The sequence below is a fragment of the Nanorana parkeri genome, unplaced genomic scaffold (assembly GCF_000935625.1).
Source record: "Nanorana parkeri isolate BGI_ZX_2015 unplaced genomic scaffold, ASM93562v1 scaffold54, whole genome shotgun sequence".
Classification (NCBI taxonomy): domain Eukaryota; kingdom Metazoa; phylum Chordata; class Amphibia; order Anura; family Dicroglossidae; genus Nanorana; species Nanorana parkeri.
Genome location: NW_017306322.1, coordinates 2,799,874 through 2,823,978, shown reverse-complemented (window position 1 = coordinate 2,823,978; position 24,105 = coordinate 2,799,874). Strand labels below are relative to the sequence as shown.

Here is a 24,105-nt window from a genome sequence, read left to right as displayed (position 1 = left end):
TAAATGCCCCCCCCCCCCCCGCCCCGCCCCGCAACACAACTGCCTAAAAAAGCCATTGGTAAACAAACTGTTCACTCAAAAACAAATTACCTCAGTCCTGGCCTCTGATGCTTCCAGGAGGTGACATCACCATGCCTCCCGGCAAGCTGGGATTGTGAGATCCCATGAGAATAAATTGTTACAATGGGCTGGATTGCATTCTTGTAGGATTTTGAGCTTCCAGCTATAAGGTTATCTGTGCCTCCTGTAAGCCTCAGAGACCAGGGCCAAGTTTTTTGGGGGGGGGGAGGCAAACCCAGCAAATTACTTTTTAAAGCCATTTGTGTTGGGGTGACAGGGGCCTGGCAAAACAATGCAGACCTCCCATTTGCCATGGAAGGTCTGCTTTAAAGCTGAACTCTGGGTTAAAAAAATATTTTCTAAACACATGTGTCATGTGTATTCTAACTTGAACCTTAAAGGGTTATTCACAAAAGGGTGAAGAGTTTGGAGAAAGCAGGAGAAGTAAAAAATCTAGGACAACATCGCTGAACTGGAAAGTGAGCTGAATTGGAGACTTTTTCCAAATCAGCTATTTTGGCCTAGATTGTTCACTTCTCCTGCCTTCTCCAAACCTTTCACCCTTTTGTGAAAAGCCCTGTTAGTGTCCTTTGTGTATTTCGTGCCGATTTGTAGAGTAATCAAGCAACTTTTTTACCTTGCCTCTGTATAGGAGTTTCCTTGTAATAAAGACCAGTCACTGCTGCTCCCTCTCTTTGTGCAGGATGACATGTGTAGCTTAGTGTACAATCTTGCCTTGCTGTGGTCCTGGGATGATCTCAGTCACCCTGGCCCAGCCATTCAATACAGCCAAAGACTCTGAACCAAGAAGACCTGGAGACGATGGAAGCACCGCCAATGAAACAGCATTGCATCACTGGACAGTACTTGCAGGGAAGTGTGCCATAATGTCCAAATATGCATGCTTGCATATTATGGCAAGACTCCCAGTGGGCCACAAACGTTTAGTTGCACTTTAAATTATTTATTTCCTTTAGAGCACCATGAGTACTTGACTCTGTCTTGATATGAACCTTCTGAACCAATTAGGCCTGAACTACACAACGCTATCAATCTCCCTTCCTGAATATGCTTGTTGGAGGGGCAAGCAAATGGATAACCTTAACAATGTATTACCGTTCCTCATTGTCCAGTCAGCAGGCTGGGATCATTGCTTAACAGCAGTGGGGAAAGAAAGATCACTGACCAAGCTATGCTGTCTTCCTAAATTATAAGAATAACAGGATTTATTTAGAAAATGTATTGGAGATAAGAGAGATCTCATGCACGTATTTCCGCGCTGTATTTGCTTATTTGCTATTTGCCTAAACACATAGAAATTATTGGCAGGGTAAATTTATGCTAGACTTACTCTTTTGATAACCAGTCCATATTTGGGTTTGGGTGATTTTCAAACCAATAGATTTTTCCCTCATTATAAAACATTCTGTATGAACACACCAAACACCCATATTTGTCAGGGCCGGTGCACACCTAGGCGACACCTCACGCGTGGGAAGCGCGATCCCCCACCAGGTGTGGTCATCTCTCTGGATAGCCAAGTTTATTGCTATAGAGAATATGGAGTGTCCGTTGGTCAGTGGCCAATGTATGGACAGTTTTATATAATTCTCCTTTTTTATTTCTATAGTCCATCTGACACCCAGCCACCTATGTATGTTGTACTTTAAATTATGGCAAGACGTTTTATAGTAGAAAGTGTAACTAAGTTCTTAACAATTTAGATATTTCTCCACAATAAATGCTAATGCATATATACATGTAGTTTGCTCTATGTTTTATGTGTTTATGACCTTGGGCAAAGGTAAAAAAAAACATGCACAATAAAACACAACCACACACAAGCTAATTAGCATGGATTCTGTCCTTAATTTGCAATCCAAAGGCCTGTTCTTGTTTACCTGAAACCTTAGTACTCAGCAATTCCTCCTGAGCATCCTGCTTTGCTTCTCTTTCATCTGCCATGCTGCTCCTATGGATTACTGAAACAAAAATTTTAAATTGCACAGACACATGTTATGAATAATATAAGACAAGGCCTGCCTCCAATACATTCACATCCAAAAACAACAGTTAACCCATGCATGGATATTTCTAACATTAAACCACTAAAGACTTTCAATTTGCATGTGCTAGCCCCAGGGAAAAGATTTAAAAATATGTGGATGGAGAGGTATATATATATATATATTGCATTTCCAGCAATTTACATGCTAAAGTGCACCTGTACTGTACCTATAAATTACAAGACTATATAATCATGTACAGGAAGAAGAAGGTGAATTCTGTACTTGGTTTGTTCAGCGATGTAAGTTTTAGTGTATTTTGGAAATGCCTACTGTAGTACTCTGTGCCACTGGCTATTTATTACCTTCCAAATGTCTGAGATTAGAAAGAGGGATACTTTTCATTACAAATTATGTAGGCAATAGACACGCCTCCTGCCACACCCCTGCTTACATGTGATAAATTGTCTTTTTAAAACAGTTGATCAGCTACAACAAGATTTATGCATAATACACACATATGGAGTACATGTACAAACAATGGCATGTACTCTCATGCCTTAAAAATAAACAATTAAATACCAAATTATACCCATGTGGGACTGATTTCTCAACTACCCAAGACAAACCCAACAATGTGTTTTGTTTTTTTAGCTGAAAGTGCGAGACATTTAGCGATGCCTAAAAAACATCAGTGCATCATTTCAAATGTGGTAGAATGCACATCTAAGTTACCATTAGAATGGGATAACGGATGGCCTTCAGGGAGTATTTTATCATCCCCATAGCAAATCAGTCATATAGCTTATCTTAAAGCAGAACTAAAGTATCTCTTTTAATCAAGGATGTCCCTTTAATGAGGCAGTCTGAGAACGTTGCGGCAGGCAGCATCTCTTTGAGTACGTTAGTGGAGCAAGCAGCTACATTCCCCTGCTCTCAAAGCTGTGTCTGGTGCAGAAGTAGGAGCAGAATTTATGAAGTAGCAGAATTTGCTTTGTTTGGACTCTTTGTTACCCCCCCCCCCCCTTGCAATTTAAAAGTGTTTGCATTTTAAAAAATAAATAAATTTTACGAAGGTGTTGTTTTTGAGCACACAGAAACACAAGACTATAGATTCAGAAGAAGTAAATTGGAGCAGTGCATAAAAAAAATGAATATGCAAAAAATTATTGGAGTTTATTATTGAGGTCGGATGAAAGCATTAGTGTAGTTTAACACTTTTGGTAATACATTTTTACTTAGCAGTTTATACATCTGACCAAAAAGAGGGATGGCTGAGGAGAAAAGAGAGCTACAAAATAGGGACATTCCCTCCAAATGAGCGACATATAGGAGAAATCTTATTTATATATTGCCATATGAACAATTACAAATGTTCCTGTGAAATGTTACATGTAGCAGTCTCTGCTATCATTACAATATGCAGTGTACTACTGTAAGTGAAAACTAGCACAATGTCTTCCTTCTACATCATATACAAGGCAGACAGAGCTTAATATGTGAAAGGTGGTCTTAACTGGTACAGAAAATAGCTGTATTGTCATGTAATACTACGTTATGGCCACTATATGGAGCTGAGGAGCATAGGGAATAAATACATATTCCCCATGATCCTCAGCTCCATCTAGAGGTCAATATGCGGAGTGGTTAGCACTTCTGCCTTGCAGCACTGGGGGTCCCCGGTTCGAATCCCGGCCAGGGTCACTATCTGCAAGGAGTTTGCATGTTCTCCCTGTGCTTGCATGTGTTTCCTCCGGGTACTCCGGTTTCCTCCCACAATCCAAAGACATGCTGGTAGGTTAATTGGCCCTCTATGTATGCATGTGAGATAGGGACCTTAGATTGTAAGCTCCTTGGGGGTAGGGACTGATGTGAATGTGCAACTATGTAAAGCGCTGCGTAAATTGTCGGCGTTATATAAATACCTGTAATAAAATGAATTAAATATGTAGTATTATATGATAATACATTTTAACTGGGAAAAAAATATATTAGGGATGTTTTTTGGGGGCTTATTCATGAATTGTCAAAGATATTCCCAGAATGAGGGGCCCTGGAAATTGTTCATAAATAGATCCAATGGTCATGTGAGACCCCCTAGCGGTATAGACTTAGTCATGAATGTATACCTGTGTGTGTTTATGTGTAGGTCCTTTATATATTGGCTGTCCATGGCTATAAGATTTTGTTTGGTTCATCAATGGTATTTTTTATTTGCATTTTCAACATATTGTGAACTTTTCTCTGAACAGCAAAACCTAATTTTCTTCTCTAACACAGTCATTTTTTTATTTTCATTATCTGTTATTATCATTTATTTTATAAAAGCATCTGTTATTAAACAATCTCTGTGCCTATGTTATCTGGGAATTATGCAGTGTGTTAGCTAATAGTTGACTTTGTACAGAGAGGGAAAGCCAGCACCTTTCCACACAGCAATACTCAGATTACCCACATTCAGCTCTGCCTTTTAAGACATCTTACTGGAGAAGCAAATGGAAAGTGAACAACAAACGTTTCCTAAGGAGACAGGTCTCCAATTATACAGACAATTTATTATAATCAGAAGTACGTCTTCTCAGGTTACCGGAGTGGTTTACCAATTCAACTAATAATGGTGACAGTTCATCTTATATCATCAATGCTTATATAAGGTATATTCACAGTCAGCTATAAATCTGTATGGAATACCATACCCCATTCCTTCACTAGGCTGTCCTGTAGTGTCTTCACCTCTAGCTGAAATCTAGTTTAGTTAGCTTTTTAGCTTTTTCTCAATAAGACTCTAACAACACGCTGTTTGATATTGTATTCAATATAATGTATATTACCAGCCTATCATGTTACATATCAGGCCAACCTCTAATGTGCAAAGGACAGTTCCAGCCTGTGGTGTCTGTAAAAACCATATTGGCAGCATCAGGCATCAATAAATGTATAGCGGCTGAAAATAATATAATCATTTCAAATAAGAATATACTGTATAGACAAAAAGTGATAAATATATCATGGCTGAGTCTAGAAACATAAAGAACAACGAACAAAGAAAGAAAGGACGGAGAGAGGAGGAAGGAAAAGATGAAAGAAGGAAGAAATGAAGTTAAGAAGAAAGGAATTATAATCTTGTGTGAAACAAGGAAGGAAAGAAGGAAGGAACAAATGAAGGAACAAAGGAAGGAAGGAAAAGGTAGGGAGAAAGGAAAAGGTAGGAAGAAGAGAGAAAGGAATGAGGGAAGGATAGAAGGAAGAAAAGAAGGAAGGAAAGAAAGAAGCAATAGAAAAGGAAGCGAAGGTAGGAAGGAAGGAAGGAAGGAAGGAAGGAAGGAAGGAAGGAAGGAAGGAAGGATGAAAGAAATGAGGGAAGGTTAGAAGGAAGAAAAGAAGGAAGGAAAGAAGCAAAAGAAAAGAAAGGAAGGAAGGAAGAGAAAAGGTAGGAAGGAGGGAAGAAAGGAAAGAAGGTAGAATGGAAAAAAAAATAAGGAAAAAGGAAGGAAGCAAAGAAAAGAAAAGGAAGGAATTACAATCTTCTGTGTATGAAATGCTTTTGGCCTATAAAAATATACTACCAGATCCTAGTGTTAGTAAATTCAGAGTGCCATCCTGTCCTGTCTGGAAGACATGTTGCGAACAATTGAAACAGTAAATTTACAGTTAGCTTCTGTTCCAGAACTGTTACAATGCCATCATGGGGTATTCATCTAAATCAATAAGAGATTCAATGGACTGAATGGAGCTAAATTCACCATTTATATTCAGACAAGGCTAAAAGTGGTAGCAAAAACAAATGGTGAAAATATTGTTTTTATTGGCAGGACTTGGAGCCAAATGAGACCCAGCTAGTAAATGTCATGCTTATTGTATCTATCCTAGCTGTCTATACTAAATACCTAGATTGGTCAAAATCTATCTGGACAGACTGTTAGGGATATAGTGAACATTACATTTGCCAGTTGGGTCTTATTTGGCCCCAGGGTGTGCCAAATTTCTTTTATATGATTTACAATACTTTCTTAAAGTAATTTTTTTTATCACATCATATGGTCTTGCTGCATTACAATTTAGTAGGGATACACAATACAATTTTTTCCAGAACGATTGCCAGGGCCCAGTCGCAACTGCAAATGCTGCGACCCTGGTAGTTCTGCCACTGACTCCAAGCTATAGAGGACTACAAATCTCAGCAATACATTATACAGCAATGCAGAATGGTGCTGGCTACAGAGGACTAAAAATCCCAGCAATGCAGAATGGTGCTGGCTATAGAGGACTACAAATCCCAGAAATACATTATACAGCAATGCAGAATAATACCATCAGCTATAAGGAGGACTACAAATCCCAGCAATACATTATACAGCAATGCAGAATAATATCATCAGCTATAGAGGACTACAAATCCCAGAAATACATTATACATCAATGCAGAATAATACCATCAGCTATAAGGAGGACTACAAATCCCAGCAATACATTATACAGCAATGCATAATAATACCATCAGCTATAAGGAGGACTACAAATCCCAGCAATACATTATACAGCAATGCAGAATAATACCATCAGCTATAAGGAGGACTACAAATCCCAGCAATACATTATACAGCAATGCAGAATAATATCATCAGCTATAGAGGACTACAAATCCCAGATATACATTATACAGCAATGCAGAATGGCACTGACTATAGAGGACTACAAATCCCAGCAATACTTTATACAGCAATGCAGAATAATACCATCAGCTATAGAAGACTACAAATCTCACCAATACATTATACAGCAATGAAGAATGATAGCGGATATGGAGGACTACAAATGCCAGCAATACATCATACAACAATGCAGAATAACAGTATATGTATTGCTACATACTCTGTGCTGCTGCTCTGCTCTGGGGTGCTCGCCTAATGTCTCGGGCGGAGGGTCTCAGGAGGGGGAGATGTACAGACCAAAAGGAGCGCTGTAAACAGGCATCATGTGGTTCCCAAGAAGGCTGCCTCAAGGTCCCCCGCAAGCACAGTACCTAAGGCAGCCTCTACAATTGTAATAATGAAAGCGCCAGTATCGGTTTTTGGAATCGGGGCATTTGCATGAGTTCGAGTACTTGTGCAAGTGCTCAGTATCGGCACTGATATCGATACTGGTATCAGTATCGGTGCATCCCTACATTATAGATTTATACCATATTTTGGCTATAGGGCTTTATTTGATTGTTGGGATACTCTTTGTAGTCTTGCTTGAATATCTTCAACAGGCCATTAATGAGATGCACATCCAGACAGAGCCCTGTGCCACTTTCAAGCTGCAGGAGCAGTAACAACATGGAGCCTTGTAGGGGCTGTGGGCATTCATTATATTTTTATTGCTTTAACAATGACCCTAGCTAATATAGTTTACCCTTGGCTTAAAGTAGATCTAAATCTTAACTCAATGACATTTGGTTTGCAAAATCACAGTGAATCATAAAGAATGGCCATTACTTTTTTCGAAATACAATTCTCACCTTTTTTAAGTTGTTTTTTTTTGCATCTCAATCCCCTCCAGGCATTGCAGCCCTTGCTGTCTACATGCTGCTCCAGAGTTAGCTGCACCCAGGGCTGGGCTGAGGATTAGTCAGAAGAGGCTGCCTCCTTGGCCGCTTTAGCAGAAGGGGAGGCACAAAAAGGGCAGGACCTGCAACCATGTTCACGGCTCATAGAAGGGGGCACACCTTGACTTTTTTTGCCTTGGGTGCTAAAGACCTTGTCCTCCCAGCACTGGCTACACCTCATTGTTCTCAACCTGCTTCCTGAAAATGACAATGATGGAACAGGCCTGCATAATGTGTAATGGCAAAGTGCCCTCTAGCCTCCAACAGGGCAGCAAATTACACTGTGACAATGCATAAGCATGATTAGGAGACAGTTGTCACTTCATAAGAGCCTGAACAAATGATCTTCATGGAAGAATCATCAGGTATTCTTTAAACGAAAGCTGCATATTTAAAAAGAACCAAAACTTTTGAAATTAAATTACCATGATAAATCTTATATGAGAATTAAGTAATTCGGTTTAGCTCTACTTTAAACGTGCTTCAGCTATCCCGTATCGATTGGGCCACCAAGGAAACAGTGCAAGAATATGGAATTTGTCTCCCCTGTGTCCCCTGTGGCTAAAACAATGGTGTGAATGGCTTATCTGCAGATTGGCGGGAATTAGAATCTCAAAGTTAACTTGAATGTTGCAAAGGAGCAAAACACTCCCTAAATCTATGGCTCTGATTATTGGTGCTTTATTGAGTAATATGATGAGTGTAGAAATAATATAACTAAATGAATGAAAACTAAAAACAAAGCAATATTGTTCAGCCACCAACACAAGCATGTGACAAGAGAATACTTAATTTCTACTGAATAAGAGCATTTGGCCTGCTAATAATACTAGTCTGTGTTCCACAGAAATGTTTAATGCATATGCATAGCATTACCATTAGATTACTTTCATTATTTGCATCAGCAGCTTTGCATACAAAGATGATTTATAGAACGTAGTAATAGGTCTCTTAGAATTGAATACATTATTAAAGGGCTCATCCAGTTAGTTACATAGTATTTGAGGTTGAATAAAGACACAGGTCCATCAAGTCCAACCTATTGCGTGTATGCATGTGATTCTGCATGTGTATGCGTGTGTATGAGTCCCTGTGTGAACTTGTTCTTATGTGTACCTGTACCCCTGTATGTTACGGTCTCTGAGGAAATCGTCCAAATTAATGATTCAACACTCCCAGCTGAAATCACTGCTTGCGGCAGCGAGTTCCAGGCGCTAAGCGCTCTAACTGAGAAGAAGCCACTGCGCCTCTTGTGCTGAAATCTTTTCTCCAACAATTTTAGGTGGTGGCCTCTAGTCCTTGTTATGGAGTTTACCGTAAAAAGTTTATTGCTGATGTTGCTATCACCATTGAACATCCTGTACATCAAAATCATATCCCCCCTTAATCTCCTCACTTCCAGCGTGAACATGTTTAGATTTAGTAACCTTGTCTCATAGCTTTGTTCCTCCATCCCCTTAATTAGTTTGGTTGCCCTTCTCTGGACTCTCTCCATCTCAAGGATATCCTTTCTGTGGATTGGTGACCAAAACTGGACCGCATACTCCACAGGAGGCCGAACCAGTGATATGTAAAGTGGCCAAATTATAGACTTGTCTCTGCAGTACATTCCCTTTTTAATACAAGACAGTACTCTGCTAGCTTTGTTTGCTGCAGCCTGGCATTGCAAGCTATTATTCAATCTGTGGTCTACAATGACCCCCAGATCTTTTTCCATTTCTGACTTCCCTAGTGGAGTTCCTATTATTGTGTCATCTGCTTGCCTATTTTTAACCCCAAAGTGCATAACTTTACATTTATCGACATTAAACCTCATCTGCCATACAGTTGCCCACACCCCTATTTTATCCAGGTCCTCCTGTAATGTTCTAGTGTCTAAGTCCATGTCTATTACCCTCCCAATTGTAGTATCATCAGCAAACACAGAAACATTGCTCTTCACGCCTTCCCCGTTGTCGTTAATAAACAGGTTGAATAGTATGGGGCCTAGCACAGAACACTGAGGCACGACCCTCATGACCCTAGACCAATCTGAAAAGGAGCCATTTATCGATACTCTCTGGACACGTTCCTGTAGCCAGTTCTCTATCCATGTACACAACATTTCATCTATGTCCATAGCCTCCTTCCTAAACCCATGCTGATTATCATTTCCTATACCATTATCATGAACAAACTCTACTAAGTAGTCCTTTATCATTCCCTCTAACAGTTTGCATACTATTGATGATAGACTGACTGATCTGTAGTTCCCAGGTTGGCATCTTGACCCCTTTTTGAATATCGGTGAGGAATAGATTGTCCCATTCGGTGTCGCATACTAGCTGGCGCAGCTTATCAAAGTATGCCTTTCTGAAGTTAAGTGTTCTTGTCCAACCAACACACTTCCCCCAACACACTTCTATGTAATAATTCAGTTACAGGTGAAATTATTATTATTGTTATAAAGCATTTATATGCAGTGCTTTACAAAATCAGATGGGTTGATTAACTTGCAAGTTTTCTCTTCTGCAGAGGCAGTGAATTGAAATTCAAGGAGGTCTATTGGGTAAAATTGTCATCAAACATAGGTGTGGACGGAACGATCACTCACCTTTGCTATCAGAAAGGGTATAACAAGCCCCTATGTAACAGAATTTCAAGATGACAGGTTCTCTTTATGGAGACATCAGGGGTCTATTAGACTCCTGATGTCTCTCTTGCCCTCCAATACAGACGATCAAGCACAGGATTGTGCTTGATCGTCTGTTTACCCAGCACTTCAGCTCGCTTTGGATAGTTGTGAAGCAGGAAGTGCTGAGAGCACAGCGCTCCCCGCTTCACTGATCACAGAGCAGATCGGGGACAGACGTTCCCCGATCTGCTCCTGCTCTCCACCCTGACATGCCATGCTCTACTGTATCTTTTGGTAACTTATCAAGATCTCCTTGACCTTGTACTTTCATTATTTTTATGGTCCAATGTGGGGAGTGGCATCATTTGTAATAGTTGTGACAGACGCTAGTTGGTTTTCTGTGTTAAAGGTGCACTCTGGATAGGAGCAGGGTGAGGTTCACATAGCACAAAGTTCCTAAATGCCGCCTGGTGTCTGCATCAAGCCATCTCTAACTCAAATAATCACAAAGTTGGGATGCATTGCCCTCATTTCAAAGCAAGTAAAAACTTTGAATTCATCCTTCCATGGAGCACAAATAGAAGCATACACAATCTTTGTGAAACTAATGAAGATTTGTGCTCCTTTAAAGGATGAATTAAAAGCTTGAAGTTTGTTGCATCCTATCTCTTTGAATATATATACAGGTGAAATTCGAAAAATTAGAATATCGTGCAAAAGTTAATTTATTTCACTAATGCAATTTAGCCGTCTACCAGGAGATTTTGGAGCACTTCATCCTTTCTTCCGCAGACAAGCTCTATGGGGATGCTGACTTCATTTTCCAGCAGGACTTGGCACCTGCCCACACTGCCAAAAATGTTCGGAGATTGTGTATTTGGGGTTTTCATGAGCTGTAAGCCATAATCATCACAATGATGACAAATCACGGCTTGAATTATCTTGCTTTGCATGTAATGAGTCTATCTCATATATTAGTTTCACCTTTTAAGTTGCATTAGTGAAATAAATGAACTTTTGCACAATATTCTAATTTTTCGAGGTTTCATTTGTATATACAGGTGAAACTCGAATAATTAGAATATTGTGCAAAAGTAATTGCAGTAAGTGCTGCAAAAGGGGCCCAAACCAAGTACTGAGTACATATGCATGCTTGTGCTTTTCAGAGGTCCGATATTGTTCTATGTACAATCCTTTTTTTATTGATTGCATGTAATAATCTTCTTTTTTGAGGTTGTGGATTTGGGGTTCTTGTGGTTTTCATGAGCTGTAAGCCATAATCATCACAATTATGACAAATCACGGCTTGAACTATCTTGCTTTGCATGTAATGAGTCTATCTCATATATTAGTTTCACCTTTTAAGTTGCATTAGTGAAATAAATGAACTTTGTACGATATTCTAATTATTCGAGTTTCACCAGTATATATATACACACACAAATATGTGTTTATTAGTAAAACTATAAAGTGTATGTAAAGTCAATATTTTTTTTTAGTTTTGGATCAAAGTGTAGGTATAGAAGTGTAAGACCTGTCAGGTGTTTATTGTTGTGTGCATCTCTGCTAGGGTGATTCACACACACAAAAGGCCCTGGTGTCTTAACCCTTCCCTACTTTATGCAAAACTAAGAAAGCAAATTAAATAAATGTAAATTCAACTAATGTAAGTACGTTAAAGCCTAACTGAACTTTTAGTTTACATTAGTTGATTACATTCTAGGTACAGAAAAACTAAAGGTGCCCATACACTGTACGATTCTCGTACGAGAATCGCGGGAAATCCCGCGATCGTACGAGAATCGTACAGTGTATGGAAGGCGTGCGACCGTTTCTACTGTACGGTCGCACGTCTTCCATCGAACACGCAGGCTGGAAAACCCGCCGGGAATCGTACAATTCTCGGCGAGTGAGTGGCCTGCTGGTTCGACAACTGACGAACGGGCCGGTGTGCGCACGCGCACACTGCCCGTTTGCCGTCCTTGCAAGCCCGCCCCTCATTGCAGTCATCGCATGCCCGCCCTTCAAGGGGGCGGGCTTGCGATGATCGCAAGTACGATCTGCCTGTCCAAGATGGGCAGATCGTACTTTTTTTAAGTACTAAGGTCTTGCGATGGTTGTAAAGTGTATGGCCACCTTAAAGACCTGCAAAGTCTTACAGTTCCTTTTTGTAGAAAGCAGCCACAGTCTCAATAGAAAAGCCTGTCCCCTACCAGCATGCCATAGAAAAAGGACCCTTGTTCTCTGGGTAGAAGCAATGGTCTCTCTGCAAAAGTGCATCAGAGCTAGAGGTTTGCAATCAACAAAGTTCATGCTCCATGTTTATTGGAGAGCTCTAGCGATGACTCACACAGTGCGTGTGTCAGATTTCTGCAGAGAGACCACTGCTTCCACACAGAGAGCAAGGATACCTCTTTACAGCATACTGGTGGTGGGCAGGCTTTTCTACTTAGGCTATGGCTGATTTCTAAAGAAAACCTCCTGTTAGACACTTGGTTAAGCCCCTGGAATGTATTTAGCTGCATTAAAGTGAAAGTCCAATTAAGCTTTCAACCATTTTAATAATATTTTTTTATAATTCCCCAGTTGTCTGAGTCATTCAGGTTCCGTTGCATGCACATATACTGAGAAAAGGCCAAGTACATTATTATCCTATGTCTGGAGAAATCTTCAACTGATTTATAAGATATAACCGAGCAGCATATCCAAAGAATCAGACAGAACAATTTTCAGAGCTCAGAGATTTCATAATCTTTCACAGTCTTGTTAAACATCGCACACAGTATACAATATATATATGTTCAGTGGCAAATAAAGCTTTCCAATGATCAAGTAAAGGCATGTGGGACAAAGTGTACATTGCTTCCAGGAGTAGTATGCCCAGTAGAATAGTTTTCATGTATAACTGATGGTAGCATTGGCTTTTCTAAAGTGATAAAACTCTGGCTGCCGGAAGCTGAAGGTAAATCCACTTGTATTTTGCTTTTCCTACTACCTCCTTTCCATATTTATTACATACTTTATGTTAGACCCAGTGACATCATTACTGGGTCTTTGTACTTCTCTATGCAATTTAGGCAGATCATGACTGGTGGAAGGGTCTGGCCTCAGTTCTCCTCTTCTGAGCCTGGTGAAAGCTGTAGGCTGGCAAAATACCAAAATCTCTTGATGTGTGGGTACCAGTCTGGAGGAGTGGACATTCCTAGGCCGGTTCCTGCCCTAGGAAATGCCCACCTGTGAAGCTGAGCCTCCATGATTGAACAAACAAAATCCAATGAATGAAAGGGTCTATAAGGCCGTGAAAGAAATAACTAGATGATGCTGGATGTCCTTCAGCAAGGAAATGAGATGGACTCTGTTGGACTTAATCACAATTTCAGTACAGGAGAGGAATCTGTACACCTATGCAAGTCTGAAGGTAAGGCTGGAGTTCAGCTTTCAGGAACGCACACTGAGAACACAATTTTATAACAATACTTGGTGACAGAGGATTTGCAGAACCAAACCTCTGCACTCTATACAGACTTATAGATCGACCTTATAGATAAGTTCTCACACATATATGAAGGAGAGCAAGCAGCATTTCAGAACTATAAAGAATACTGCAGTGAAGAGTAAAGGACTTCAGGACCATGGACAAGAGAGTGGGTGATTCATAGTTGTGGACCAGAAGAGGACCACATACCGTGTTTCCCCAAAAATAAGACCTAGTACTATTTTGGGGAATTGCTAAATGATAAGACCTACCCCAAAAATAAGACCTAGTTGTGACCACTCCCAGGGCCGGTGGTGGCATAAGAGGGAACTTGAGGAGCCGCAGGAGAAAATCAGCGGTGTCAACGAAGCCAGCCCTAGAGGAAGCGAGGCGGCAGCGGAGGGAGCAGAGCCGCATAAGCCGATGCTTCCTCTATAGCGCTGGCTCCTGTCACAGGCGGAGTGATACCAAATGCACTCCCGCCTGTGAGGAATCAATAGTGAAAGTGCACTTTGCTCATTCTGTCCAGCGATTGGTTACCAAATTGCTCTTGGAAAGGTATAGCACCCCTGATTGCCTTGATCACCATATTTTTGTACATGAATATATGTAGACTGTTGTACAAGAATAAGTGTGGATTGTTGTACATTAAAAAAAATAAGACCTACCCTGAAAATAAGACCCAGTGTATTTTTTTGAGCCCAAAGAAATATAAGACAGTGTCTTATTTTTGAGGAAACACGGTATTAGATCACTGTTTCCAAATCTTTTTTCAGTCACAACACCCTTTAAAAATATGAAAAATCCCGAGGCACCCCAGTCTAAAATGTATGAAATGTAAATGGAAAAATAGAAAAAAATAAGGTGTGCCCTCCAAAATTCATATCAGTCCCTTATCTAAGATAGGGATCTGGTATAGATTGTAAGGGGGACCCCACACAAAAACACCAAAAAGGGGTTTCTCTTTACAACAAAGTCTCCCCCTTTGATATCAGGAACCCCATTCACATTAGAACCCCCTCTTTTCACATCAGATGCCAACCCTTTATATCAGAGCCCCCATTCACATCTGAGCCCCCTCCTTTCATACGGTATCAGGAGCCCTTTCCACATCAGAGCCCCCATTTACATCAGAGCCCCCATTTACATTAGAGCCCCCATTCACATTAGAACCCTCCCTTCACATCAGAGCCGTGTTTCGCATTAGAGCCCCCTCCTTTCACATCATAGTTCTCTTTCACATTAGAGTTCTACATTAACATCAGGAGCCCCCTTCACATCACAGTCTCCCCTTGACATCAGAGCTCCCCTTTCACATCAGAGTTCTCCCTTCACATCAGGAGCCTCCTTCACATCAGAAGCCCGCCTGCACCGTAGAAAGGCATGACGCTGTGCGACAATTGCAAGAAACCCCTGAGGAAGCCAGAGGGCACCCCAGGGTGCCATGTGCCATGGTTGAGAAATGCTTATGCCGAGGGGAGTAGGCACTCAAAGAAGGATAATGGAAACAAAACAGTTATTTTATTATGCTAAACATATATACAATATATATTGATAGGTATTGCCCGAGCAATTAATGGTTTAGTTTTTTTTAGAGTCTGCTCACTCCCCTCTCTCTTCTAACTTCACTTTGAGCACCTCCAAAGCCCTGCAAGCTTTTACTATGAATAACAAGAATAATAAAAAGTGTAATATGCATATAATTGGCCTGAGAAAAGTAGTGTGAATAAGGCTGCTCTTCTTGATGACAGATTCCTCAGCAATGACTATTACAGCATTCGGGAAATGTGGAAATCAAAAGGGCATTTGGTTGCTTGGTGATAGACCTAACACGTATTGCGCAATACACAAATTGCATATAAAATCACACATTGCCTAAGAAGACCTCATTTCAATATACGCAACTTAAAGCACACAAAATAGTTTCAGTAGAAATTAAAAAAAGAAATGACAGGAAACTTTTTTCTCAAGCTGGTAAACTTTCAGATCACATTTGAACCGACACGCTTCACCATGCAGTTACTCACCCTAGGTTGAAGGACTTGTCAGTGTTTTGGTAATCAGCCGCTTGCTGAGTTTGGGAATTCTCACCACTTGCTAAACTGCTGTTATTTTGCAGAGGACATATTAGCAGAGAATTGCAGGGCAAGATCGACATCACATTTCTCAGTAACGGTTCTGGAAAACGAAAAAGGATTATTAATCATAGATCCTCCTGCCGCACAATCCTTCAACACAGTACAACTATAGACGACATTGCAGTATTAGTCATTTTAAGGAAATCAGCTTGCATAATACTGCCAAATGTATTCTTGCCTATGAAAGGGGTAATTTTTGGAGTGGGTACAGGTTTCTAACTGTCACAATTTTGTGCACATTGAACCTTTCACGTAAGGTACAGTATTTAATTTCTATTTGTGTGCAGAATAAATGTTATGTTTAATAAAATGATTATAGCTAAAATGTGATGAAGAGGGAACATGGAGTACAAGATTTATGACATATGTGACATGGAAAATTACTATTTAGTCCACTGAAAAGGGAAGCACTATTGAAGAGATTATACAGAATTCATGCAATGGAGGCCTCAAGAAGTGCTGAACATCCTTAAAGTTCAACTCAGGATCTCTGCCCCATAAATACCTGAGAACATTGATTGTTTGATCAACATAATTAGGGTGCATTTCACCCCAGAAGATATATTATTTTCATATTTTGTTATTAGCTAAAACCCAAGAAAGCATTGACCAGTATACTGTAATGTGAATGTTTGTTCACTTTGTAGATGTTGGCGTTGCGTTATAAAAACTGGAAGAAAGAACTGTTTGCTGCCCATAGTATCTAATCAAATTATCTTTCTTTTTTTTTTAAACCACCTTTGTGTATTAATGTTCTAAGGACTCCCAGGACTTATATTATTATTGCTCCACCTTCTTTGTTGGGAAGATCGAGGAGAAACCCTCTCTACTCTACATTGGAGCGATATAGCCTATGGTTCCTCACAGCCAGGGCAGTGGTTCTCAACCTTTCTAGGGCTGGGACCCCTTGGTAACATTTGCCAAGTTGTGGTAACCCCCAACGGAGCACTGGACTCCAGAATTAGTAAGGCGCTGGACTTGGGACTAAAAACAGAAGCACACTCACAAGAATACAAGCCCTCCCCAACCCCTGCTACCTGCTTGCCTGCTCTGTCTCCATGCAGCCTTCTCAGCCCCAGCACTGCTTAGATGCCCACCTACTGCAGAGCTCACATTGTATGGGAGGCAGGAGGACAGCAGCGGCTGTGAATAGAAAAGCCCTGCTGTACACACTCCCAGGGCACTATATGTCGCTGCAGCGGCCGGGGAGTGTGTATAGCGGCACTTTTGTATTCACAGCCTCTGCTGTCCTCCCGCTGACTGACACTGACGCGCTAGGAGGAGGCTGAGGAGCCTCTCACCTAGCGCAGCAGAAGTGGATGCTGCGACCCCCTCAACAGTGAGTTGCGACTCACTTTTGGGTCGCGACCCACAGGTTGAGAACCGCTGCACTAGGGGCATGACAGAGGACTAACAATAATGGCTTTGTTACCCATGTAACCAATATGATCCCACTGTGCTTGCTCTAGGTTCGAAAATGAAAATCTAACTGGTTACTTTTAGCAACATTTCTTTTTTCCAGTTGTCATAACGCAACTCCAACATCTACATAATGAACCAACATTCACACTGGTCATATTTGTCTTGTGTTTAGTCTATAACAAAGTATAGAAGTACATCCATCCTAAAAACACGTGTCTTTTAGCGTGAGATGCATTTTTGGTAATTAACGGTATAGCTCATGCAATGTTCTCAAACATTTATAGAAATCATATAACAGGGTGATCACATCCACTTGGTAACATTTAGCAATGAATAAACGTAGAAGCAATGGTATATGGAGATACATAATGTGTCTTTCCCTCTCTCTGTGGGTAGGAGCTGAAATTATAGAGCTATTATTATCATTATTGTAGGAGTTATGCATTTCTGCATCCTGAAATAGTTGTCTTTTATTTCCTGCAAGTAAATATCCATCAGGGTAGAGAATTGCTCGACTATGTATAGTTCTGCCTAACAAGGGAAATAATTGACTGAAGCCACATGCTGTTGTTCTCAAAAAGTATTCAATAGCCAATCTGCAAGAAAACTTTGTATCCCGCTGCAGTTCATTGTAACGTAAAGCACCTGAACGCAAATGTTACCTTAATGATTCAGCATCCTAAATTAATACATTCTGTTTACAGCGTGAATATAACAGGTGCTGGGAGCAATATAGGCTCCCTCCGTTTTTATTACACATAAAAAGCATTGCTACAGTTTTTTGCACCAGGAACCCTGCAAAGGGGGTTGAAGTATTCACTGGGCCCAATTAGAAATGATCAAAATGGGTTTGCTTTCATGAATAGTAGGCAAAACTGTGTCTTTGGAGTGGGTGGGTCTACAAATTCACACAACTATAGAATTCCATAGCTGCAGCCGTGTTTCTATTTCTGGTAAACATGCCTTAAGAGTATGAAATCACAGGGGAACAAGTTTAAATAGGTACTGCAGCATTTAGAAAAATAAATTGACTTTACTTAGGGTATGAGACATGACATTGCTAGCATACAGTTCATGAGTCATTGCTGTTAGAAGACCCCTCAGCCACTTTATGTGGTTGATTTCGCAAACTCTGCCATTTACTCAGTGAAGACTATATGGTATGCTACAGTAGAAGAGCTATAGGGAAAATACACTTTTGGCACCATGTTAGAGAATGTTAAAATCCTGAGATCCTAAGAAGTGGTTGTCTGGGTCTGGTAATGGGAGCTCCTAGAGACAGAATAATGGAGTGGGGTAGAGTGGATGAAGAAGACTAGTAAGCAGTTGAGCTGATATAACTATGTTTACCTTCCTGTGAGAGACTATCGCTCTTGAAATGCTTAGAAATGACAGTGAGGTTACTTCTCAAGTTAAACTGGTGTACTCTGAACCCTTTTACAATCATAGAACCTCTACAGCAGTTTTGGGAGATTGAATCAAAAATAGGTAGTCCTCTCTGGCACCTGGAGATTTATGTTGCACCTCTTGGAATGGCAATCAAGCCATCAGTGTAATGACCAGCTGCTGTATATTTATAATTTGCACTTAGCTACCACTATATCTGCACTCTGTGAATCTGTCATTTCATGGGCGCGCCTTTGCTGCTTGTTGCGTGTGCTTTCCACTGAGGATTATTTTCTGCCTCTCAGTTGCTAAAGGTTACTCAGACATCTAACCCATGTATTTATGCGTGAATCTTTACCAGGACCACTAATAAAAAAGGACCAAAGAGTCAAAGAGGAGCGCTAAGAAATTGGTATACTGTTAAGATTTGCCATCGTGCTGTTTTTGATTGCCAATGGAAATGAACATATATATTTATTTCTCCTTCTACCACTAAAGCTGTGTATGTATTCAAGTTATCCAGAATTTCACCATAACAACCATTTTGGCATTTGGTGACTGTATTTTCCCAAACACAACTAGCTTTTTACCACCAATCACCTAGGTGTATACTGCCAATGTTATTATGTTTCCTGTAGATTAAAATGGCTACTAATGTAGATCTTTAAAGGTACCCCAGCAGTCAGGTAACTGGACATGCTGCCACCCTAAATCAATATATTTAATAGGCAGTATAAATGTATACTGCAAGGTATTTGTAATACTATCAATGCCAGTATAATGCATGGGTGGATTAAACATCCCCAGTGCCGATATATGCCTCCTATGCAAAATGACAGCTTAGACTGCTGTGTCACATGTTATCAGGCTACAATCACAAAACTGTGAGCCATGTCACCTAGAAAACTTTGACAGTTCCACATAACAGCTCAGCACATAACTGAAGGGCGGCAATCCATAATTACCCTGCTGGTGTGGTAGGGGGGCTGGCACCACATTTGTCACAGCTCTATGTCACCAGCAAACTGCTGCTTGACAACTTGTACATGCACTGCACATGGATCTCCCTCAACACAAAGAGCCCATGAAGGTAGGTACACATGGCATTCTGCTTTCTTTAGGACTTAAATAGCACATACATTCTCAATTTACTCCTGGCCTACATCCAGGCAAAGTTGTTTACACACTATACCTATTGCCCTACATTGCCCAGTGTGAGGGAGGGATTTTTTTTTGTGTCTCTCGCATCTATCCCCCTAGTAGGACAATAATCCGCACAACAAAGATACATACATAAGCCCCTTTCACACAGGTGCCAGCCAGTTCCAATCAGCAGGGGGCACGTACATGGATCCCCTACTCATCGGAGGAGTTTGGAACGGATGTCACTGTTGTGACAACTGCGTCTGTCCATTTTTTGATCTCCATCTAGTAATGGAGGAAAATACTGAACATACTGGACCAATGTTAGAAATAGGATGTAAACAGATGTGTCCAGTTACATCAAAATACTTCCGATCCATCATGATCAGGTCAGCCAAAATGAAACCCTGTTCTGTTTTGTCTTCCTGACCTGGACAGAGTTTGGGGTAATCGGATGTAAACAGATGCACATCCATTTAGATTCGGTTGCCAATAGACTAACATTGGGCTTCCATTCAGATTCTTCTGAAAAACTGACAGACGGACCTGATCGGAACTGAAAGAAGACTAAAATAGATCATTTGTTTGTGCAGGTGTGGATAATGTTAGTTAGTATTTTAGTGTCCGTAGCTAATCAATGTAAACTAATATTTCTTTTTTTCTTAATCTTAATATTTCTGAAACACAAGCATTGTAGAATTTTAGATAACTGGTTTATTTACAGTTTGGTAAAGATGTTAAAGTGGGACATATACTTGTTTCCTACTGAGTAATTAAGTAAGATCTTCTTTCATGTTCTTTTATATTTTGCAGGTGGCCTCCTTTGGTTTGTAGCTACCAAGTTTTACTGAACTCTGCTAGCTATAAATAGCTTTTAGTAGTGTACATGAATAATATGTTTGTAACAAGATCACTTGCTTCATTATCAGCCTCCTAAAGAACTCTGCGTTTTTATTGTGAGCTCAGAGGAATGATATTGTCCAAGAGGGAACGTGATCACCTGCAAACAACCAAACATTGATACCTTGAACTGTACTCCATCAATGAAGTACACAACAAAATCCTCATTATGACAATGCACAATGATAATAGACAGAACAAAGGAATAACAGTATATGATAGAGGATTGGATCAATGCAGTATGTTTTCCAAAAATGTGCTAAAGTTTAAGATTCAGATATTTAATATACTTGCTCATAGCCATGCTAAACATTACAAATTGCATTCATGCTCACCCAAAATTTACGTATAAAACCAGACAAGACAGGCATGAACAATTTACCAAAATTATCATTTTTGTTTGAAAACAATGATGTAATCCGTAAAAAAGTCAATCACATGGTGAGAAAAGGCAACATTATATCTGCATTATAATGCTTCACACCATTTTGTGGAATAATTTACCAAGACAATAACATAAACATTAGGCAAAAAAATAAAATTAAGAAATTAGCCAACAAGACGGTTCAAATAAAAAAAACAATAATAAAGGTGACACAAAAGTTACTTCGTCAGCTTAATAAATGCAAATTGTGTAATTAGGTTGTCAAAACAAAAGATGATGTTCAGTCAGTCAAGAGTGCTTTAGATCCATGGTTCTCAACTGGTGGGTCGTGACCCAAAAGTGGGTCACGACCCTATGATCAGTGGGGCGCCCCCTGCCTTCCCCTTTTCGAGGTGAAAGCCTCCTCAGCCTCCCCCTAGAGCAGCACTGTCAGTTCTCACACCGAGCAGCCATTTAAAATATGCTGCCCATCGCTGAGTGTCGACTTGAGGTGAGGTGGGGTGGGCTGGGGGTATGGCCTCATTGGGAGCACCTCCTTTACGTGCATTGCTTACAGCTCCCTTGCGTGTCCTGTAGAGGTGCCTGGACTGGAGGGACATCACCTTCTGGCTCCCGGCAGCTCTACAGGTGCGCATTGGAGCTGTACAAACAATGCACATATGGATGGAGCTCCGTCACAGCACAGCAGCCCACACTGCCGTGTGTTCCATCGCAGTGCAACTTGGGTCGCGACTTAATGACCGAGGACAAATGTGGGTCCTGAGGTTACACAGGTTGAGAACCACTGCTTTAGATCAAATGATTAAAATAAATATTGAACATACAGCAAAGCAATCTCATCACTATAGTGCCAGAGTCAGAAGAGGATCTAGTGGGTGACTTTACAGCTTCTACTATACATGGGTATACCAGTTTTGGGTGGACGGGCCCATTTATACTTACTATAGAAGAATATATATATTGCTCAGGCTCACCCTGGGTCTGACTTATAAATCTTGGATGTCTCTATTTTTCAGAGTAATAGGACATATTTTTTCATTCAAGTGATATTAAAGTCAAAAGGTTTTTAAGCTATTTCAAATGCTGATTCAATCACTTACAATGGATGCTGCTCCTTGATGTTGAAAAGGTTTAGCTTCCTGAAGAATTAGCTGGCCTCCTGAGCACTGGCCCTAATATCCTTTTTTAGGGTGGCTCCTTTCCCTTGTAGAGTCCTATGAAGCCACCCTTGTGTGTGCTAAAAGCTCGTGTGTGTCTCCACAAACTTACAGGCACAGTAATCCATTCCCTGCTCCCTACTTCTTCCTATTCCAAGTCATTAGATGGACAGCTGCTGGATACTTTTTCCTTTGTGATCTTGTACTGGGCAGGAAATTCAGGGAAGCTGAGCTAAGAGAGTTGGAGTCAGCTGTTTGGAAACATGATGACCAGGGCTGTCCCTTTATTAAGGCATGGGGGAGTGTCAGGTAGAGGGTTATGGCCGCTCTGCTTTACAAAATTTGTGCTGCCCTCTATCTGGCTGCCCTCTATCTGGGTGACGTGTAAGTAACAAGTGGCATCACTGGTTGCTAGGAGGTTGGCAGGACGCTGGTCAGAGCGATACATTCCCCATGACCCCACACCAGACAGAGCGCTCATCTCACACACGCAACGCCCCCCCATCCGAGGCAAAAATGCTAGGGACACCACTGATGATGATTGTAAGTGCTTGGGAGCAAATGTAAAGGAATGCCTTGCTGGGTAATGTATATTTGTTTGATCTGGATTCATTATTGAAATTAAGGTTAAGAGTTTAATACTACTTTTAGCTCTTCTATCCCATTAGTGGGAAAAACATTTGTTGTAAGCAATAGAGAATATTTTCCCTTGGGTTTTATAGGTCAAGCCCTTTGTTTCTAAACAGCATATTGGCTAGACATGTTACTGCTCTGGTCCTCCGGCGGGTAAGACTTCTTTCTACACATCTTACTCAGACTCCAATTATCCTGTCAACAGTACCTACATGTAGAAAAAACGCATATATTGTAAACCATGTGTATCTGAATATTGACTAGCAAACATTAACAGAAAACACAAATGTTAATTAGCTAGTTAAAATGCTGTCCCACCATAGCTCATACATGCATAAATAACAGATTATGAAGACAGTCCGATGACATCAGCTACCAAACTTGCCTGCCTGTCAACAACTGCAGGTACTGTACATAAACACATAATCTGCTACAGAAAAAGTCAACTGCACAGCAATCAGTGCCACAATACACTTGGGATAACAAAAATAGATTGCAAAATAAACACCAGCTAAATTATTCACAAGACTTCCTTCCAATCTACACAACTTGCCCTGTTAACATTCACCTTAGAATTAAAGTAAACCTATGGCATTAAAAAAAGACTCTACACACCAATTATGGTACCTTGTAGAGCGCTTTGGCACCCTAAAACTTGGGATGTTCTGTAATGAACTGCTGCCGTGATTATTGCTCTGAGCTTGCCCCAAGTACATTACTATTTGCCCATCACTGTGAAGAGCAGCCTCATTATCCAATAGTAATGTTCACGAGGAAGGAGGCTGTAGGACCAGAAAAGTGACCATGGAAACTAGTCCGTACATTACATAGTAAATCCATTACAGAGTGACCATGGTTTGGGATGCAGTGGCGTAACAACCGGGGGAGCGGGGGGTGCGTTTGCCCCGGGCGCATAGATGGCGGGGGGCGCCTGCCGTGAGCGGGGCCAACTGTCAAACAGATCATGGCAGCAGGCAACAGGCTGCGTTATGGCAGGTTATGCGGCCGTGCTGGAGCCTCGGCCGCACAGTTCCAAAGAGCAGCCATCTGATCAGGGACCTGCTTCTGGCTGTGCTGCTGCAGTGTACAGAACTGTAAGGAGATCTGCTGCATGGGAGGGTGTCTCTGTGTGCTACATGTGGGGGTCTCTCTGTGTGCTACATGTGGGGGAGGGGGGTCTCTGTGTGCTACATGTG

The 24,105-nt window shown here is 40.9% G+C and overlaps 1 protein-coding gene across 1 annotated transcript in view; it reads right to left on the bottom strand.

The window, feature by feature from the left end:
• Positions 1-15,886, bottom strand: part of KIAA1211 (KIAA1211 ortholog) — an 88,932-nt gene extending 73,046 nt beyond the window's left edge. The window contains exon 1 of the mRNA XM_018575648.1: positions 15,773-15,886. The gene's annotated coding sequence lies outside the window, so the exon portion shown is untranslated. The remainder of the gene's footprint in view (positions 1-15,772) is intronic.
• Positions 15,887-24,105: the final 8,219 nt, after the last annotated feature.